Consider the following 6,084-nt stretch of genomic DNA (forward strand, 5'->3'; position numbering starts at 1 on the left):
AGGAGGAGGGAGGGGGAAGCTTCTGGAGTTAGACCAACAGGTAAGGAAAAGTGAAATCTGGGTAGGCTAGAGAACACAAATAATGTAGGCACCTCAAATTAGGAAATGAAATTCTGCTGCCTCACCAATGTTCAGAGAAGTCATCATTTATATTAATGTTAGCTATAAAGTAGAACGAGTCTTATTAATAGCTGCCAAGCCACCCTGGGCAAAGTTTGAAATTTTGGTGCATTTATATTCGCCAAAAGCTTTGATCCTTCTTGGAAATCTGATCTATCACAGAGTATGTGCCATGGGAAGTAAAATGTTCTAACATTTGAAATGTGTGCCTCCATATTTCAAAAGTGTCCCATTTTGTGCAGCTACCTACCTTACTTTCTCCTAGTCTGGACTCTGCATTTGTAATAATTTAAAGGACATCAGGAAATGCCTTCCCCACCATGATCAATTTTAGTTTTATTCCTTGATGCTTTTCTGTCTCTAGGGATAATGTATTATAGGGGAAAAAACAAGGTTTGGATTCCATAGAGCTGGATTCGAATCCTAGTTCTACCAGGTGCTAGCTATATCACCAGTAGTGTGCTACAGCAGTCTCATACTGTCAAGTCTATTGTTGAATTTTAGCTGTAAATCAAGGCTTGATTTATTGTTTTGTTGATTATCTGGACTTAAGAAAGTGATGGAGAAAATAACAATAATACAAATTAAATTTATAGTCTACCTTTTTTTCCCCAAAGAGCCAGTTGTTAAAACATTTACAAACATACCTGTATATTACCTTGGACAAGTCATTTTGTTTCTCTCAGCATCAATTTCCTTTTTTTTTCCTTTAAAGAAACATTGCTTTAGGCTCATAAAGATCCCCTTCAACTTGAACATTGTGTAGGCCCCTGTAAATTGTGAATATAACACATCTGGGAAAGGTCGATTCGAGTTACCAGCTCTCACTGTAGTGAGACGTGTTTACCTAATTGAATTCTGAGAATATTTTCTGAGAGTGGGACATAGGTACCTGATTAGGGAGAAAGGAACCTAAACTGCCTGGCAGGAACCTACCAAAAATAATCTATGGCTATTTGACAATAAAACATTGGACCAAGTGCCCAAAAAACAAATTGTGGCTCTTAAGCCTTAAATTGAGCATTTTAGGTTTGCCTTGATTAGCTTATTAATCTGAACCTGAAGTAAATACACCAGAAATGTTCACCTTATATTTCAGTGGAAAACTGAGAAAATGAAACATGCAACGATTCTAATTCCAACAATTCCATAAATATTCAGTTTACTTATTGACATTTATGTATTTTCTATTTTTTAATTACTGGAACACAAAATGTTTTCAGAAATTTAGAATTTTGTCCTTCAAGCATTATTTGAAATTAAAAGGCAACTTGACCTTCAAAAATGTATTCTTCAATCTAGATAGTCAAAAAGAGTAAGGTATTTCTTAAAAGGAAAAAAAAAGTCCTTGAATGACTTGCCCTAGAAGAAAAAAAAAAGGATAAGTAAGGTCATAATGGGTTTGGAGCCATGTGCCTGAGAACACCAAAAGGTGGCATTGCAGTGTTATCTAAGAAATAAGGATACCTTGAAGTGCCAAATAAGAACTTGTAGTAGCCTTTGTGTGTGCCTAGAGCTTACACATAAAACTAGGAGGATGTAGCTTTAGCTAATTCATAGTGAGATTTATTGTTAATAGGAGCCATAAGAGTACATGGTACTTTACAAAGCATAAAATATGGAAGACAAGGTTCTTGCCCTGAGGAGCTTACTAAAACATGTACAAGGCACTAGCTAACAGGAAAAATATTAAGTCATGGTGATTTATAAGGTGGTCAGAAATGGAAGAAGAAAAATATTTGAAGTGGTAGAAAGGCAAAATGCCTAGTGCATGAAAAATGAGCTTTGGTGGAAAGATTTGAAAGAAGAAAGAAAAAGAGAAAAGAGAAAGGAAAGAGTGAAAATTGGGAAACTAAGATCTGAAGATAAAGATGGAAGAAAAGCTACTTATAGAATTAGAGCCTAAAGCATATAAATAGAATATAATACATATAAATAGAAGAAGGCTTGGTCTACTTGGCAAATCTTTGAAATTAGGCAACTCAAAATCCTAGTTATTTGTCTCTTTCCTGATAAAACTGAATCCAGAGTGTTCCCAAGTAATAGACCAACTAAGTCAAATCTCTGAGGTGTGTTATTTCCATTAAGTGATCTAAACATTTAAATAAATTCTGACTTACAGAAAAGAAGTATATACTTCTTAAGATTAGTGAAAACATGCTTAGGTTTTGAAGCTATTTTGGAAGACCAGTATGTGTTTTTATATAAAGAGAATCATTTCTTTAAGTTACTTAAGCAAGCATATTTCTGAAGGTCAGTTGTAGCAATATTTAAATAAAGCTAAAATCTACCTCTTCATGCCTATTTTTGTAACTTTTCCAAATAAAATTAATCTTCCTAATACATTAATCTTAAATATAATGAATCTCTAACTAGGTAGACCCCTGCTTAACAGTTTTTCTGTTAACAAGGCATAGTTATTCAAGGTTAAGCAAACTCCACTAAGCCATGACACAATTCAGCATTTTTAGCTACCTTGATAGTCAATTCATCTAAGGTGTAAAGTTTATTTAATTGTGAAGAAGTCATCCATTAACATAAGGAAGAAATCAAATTTACCAAGCCATGAACAATTCAACTGTATTATGTAGACATGGTTCCAAGAAAAAAGGATTCATGAAATTAACTTTACTTGAGAAGTTTACAAAAGTAATTTAAAAGAAGGGAATAATGGCAGTTTATATTTAAAGTCCTTTGAAAAAATTTGACTAATTTTAGACCATTAATTATTTTAGTGATTTTGGAGAAAATCAGTAACTTTTTTATGTAAGAACAGTTTGAGTATTGTTTCAGGTTGTAGGTTAAAAGTTTTAATAGTAACTGATGCCTAAGCAAAATACATGAAAATTTCTAAAACATTTCTCTAAACTGAACATAGCCATTATCCAGATATCACCTCAATTCTGCATTTTATTCTGCATTTGAAAATGTTAGCTAATAGTATAGCATGTAATTAAGTAATCAGAGAAGAAATGGATGCATTGTACATACTCACATATACTTTATTACCTTAAGTGTAACCAATTATTTTCCTCAAAATTTAACCTTTTTCTCAATGACATCTACTGTTCTGTCAAGTTTTATCTTAATGATTTCTGTACTTTAAAATTATAAAAATGCAAAAACAGTCTTCCAGCATTTTCAGATTTTAAAAGTATAATTCCTCAGGGGCGGCCATGTGGCGCAGTGAGTAAGAGCGCCAGCCCGGAGTTGGGAGACCTAGGATCAGGTCCAGCTTCATATACTTAGCAGCCACACAAAATAACTGGCTATGTAACCTTGAGCAAGTTACTTAACCCCAATTACTTAAAAAAAAAAAAAGTATGATTCCTCTTTATTCTTACAGACAATAAATTAAATAATATCCTAAGAAAATTATTCTCTATACTTATATCAAATAGGAAAAGTTTCACCAAAACTAAACTAGAAACTATCTTTAAGAACTATATTTACATATGCTTTTGATTGAAAAAGTTTAATATCAATTTTAATACATAATCAATGTAATTATATTGTAACTACTGTCCCATAGATAATATAAACACATAGTAATATAAATGGATATGAAAAGGTAATATGTGTTTAGGTTCTTTGCAATTTTCAAAATCAATTTTAAGGCCAGGGTATACCTACCATTACAGATAAAGAATTCGACTAATCCTACTAAATATGTTGGAATTTTGAGGAATTTTTTTTTCATTTCCTACTTGTGAATCATGAGATGACTAAGCTGTGAGCTAGAGATGTTAAAATTCTAATTAGTATTTTTTATTTAAGAGAAGATTCTAAATGGAAATATTACAAATAAAAAGACTTCACCTCTTTATCTCCAGTAGATACGCAAAACACTGGTGGTTTATTCCTTAAATTTCTCCATGGATAGTCTCAGAAGACATTATGTGGTTCATTTAGGCTGCTCTTCATTGTTTCTTTCCTAAATTTCATCCCCTAGCATTTAATCTCATCTCTTCTCTTATGGAGAAAAGAAAAAAAGGTGTTTTTATACTTGAAGACAGTGATTACTAATCATCTCTAGATTAAGGAGTTCTTCATTTAACCATATATAAGTGCATGTGCATATATGTATATATATATGTGTGTGTATGTGTGTGTATGCATGTAGGTATTATGTGCATATGTATGTATGCATATATACTGGACCTGGTATCGTTAACTTCCCAGTAAGGAAGTTGCCCTTTACCAGTACAAATATGTAACTGTTCTTAGGGAGTTTCCTGGAATACTAAAAGGTTAAGTGACTTCTCCATGATCATACATGATGTAAATATCAGAAGAGATTTGTACACAGCTCTATCTACTATAAATGTGATATGGCCACCATAAACTACATTGTGAGTGTGTATAGCTATGTATAGATAGAACTGTGTATGGCCCTATATATCTATATAAATATCCAGTGTGTGTGTGTGTGTGTGTGTGTGTGTACTGACTCTCTTAACCTTTCTTAATGATACTTCCATTCCTTTTATCATTTGGATTGACTTTCTTTGTTTTCTTTACTTTTTCTATATCTTTCAATAATCTAATAACTTCCAGAACTTATAGATCTTTTAGGCAACATCTTAGTCTATTGAGTTTACTGAGAATTTCACACTTAATTTGGAATTACAAATAACTTGAAAATGTAGGAAAAACATAGACCTTACTCACAAAAATAAAGACACAAAAACAAAAATACAATTCAGTTAGACCATGGTGGTAATGAGACTGAGGATGCAGATTGCCCTGTTCAGGAATGTAGCTTCTCCTTGTTCTCAGTACCCAAAGTATAGTATAAACCCCAGCTGGCTATCTTGTTAAATGCAGGCATACCACTGGTCACAAAGGCATGACAAAAGAGTATGGTACATGTCCAGTTCCATGACTGGAAGAGCAATACAAAATATCTTACTTGCAGTGAGTAGAGCCATCTTCATATGTGAAGAATAGCCTAAGCATAATGTCAGTTTTATGAAATAGGCTGGTTTTACTACCAAAAAATGATCTATATTTTCCTTATTTTGTCAAATACAGCTTTATAAAGTTCTTGTTCCTGAACTAGATTTTGAAATATGAAGAGAAGGGGCGGCCAGGTGTCTCAGCGAGTAAGAGCACCAGCTCCAGTGTCGGGATGACCTGGATCAAATCCGGGCTCAGATACTCAGCACCACACCCAGAAATACTAACTGGCCATGTAACCTTGAGCAAGTTACTTAACCCCAATTGCTTAAAAAAAAAAAAAAAGAAATATGAAGAGAAAATAGTTAATTAGATAAAATAAGTACAAAACAAAGAACATTCATTGAGTTCAAAGTTTGTACAGTATTACAAAATGCCAAGTTAGAGTATTTCAGGACTAAGTTAGTTTTAAAAATTATGTTATTCTAAAATAAGGCACTAAAGATGCATATTTTTTCAGTACTGAAAAACAACAGTGTGATACAATTAAAATTTGCTGGATCTACTTTGTACTGAGTACTGTGATTAGCAAGGAGGAAAAGACAAAATTGAGATAAAATATGATTCCTACTTATAGTAAGGAGATAACACACAAAGACTGATAGCTATAATTCACAATATTACATGCTAACTTAATTAGTTGTAAAACATGAAGTATGAGAGCAAAGGTTGTTTCCAGTAGGGAAACTTGGGTCCAAAAGCTATATAGTTCTGAATCGTGGAAGGCCTTTAATAACAGGAAAGAGAAATTTAAACTTTGGTAGGCAATAAAAAATCACTAAAGACTTTTTAAAAGAGCAATGACATGTATCCAGTAATACAGAGATTATACTGGCAACTGTCTGAAAGAAATATTAGAGAATCTAGAGAACACAGGTAGGAAGACCTATACTCCAAGTGGATGGTAATGAAGACTTATGCTGAGGTAATGGTGGTGGTAGTGGAAGAAATGCATTCAAGAGAGGTTGGGAAGGTGGAATTAATTTTAAGTGATTGGATATGAAA

This window comes from Petaurus breviceps, unplaced genomic scaffold (assembly GCF_028583685.1).
Source record: "Petaurus breviceps papuanus isolate PSGF00001 unplaced genomic scaffold, PetGlider_PUasm1.0 90763, whole genome shotgun sequence".
Classification (NCBI taxonomy): Eukaryota; Metazoa; Chordata; class Mammalia; order Diprotodontia; family Petauridae; genus Petaurus; species Petaurus breviceps.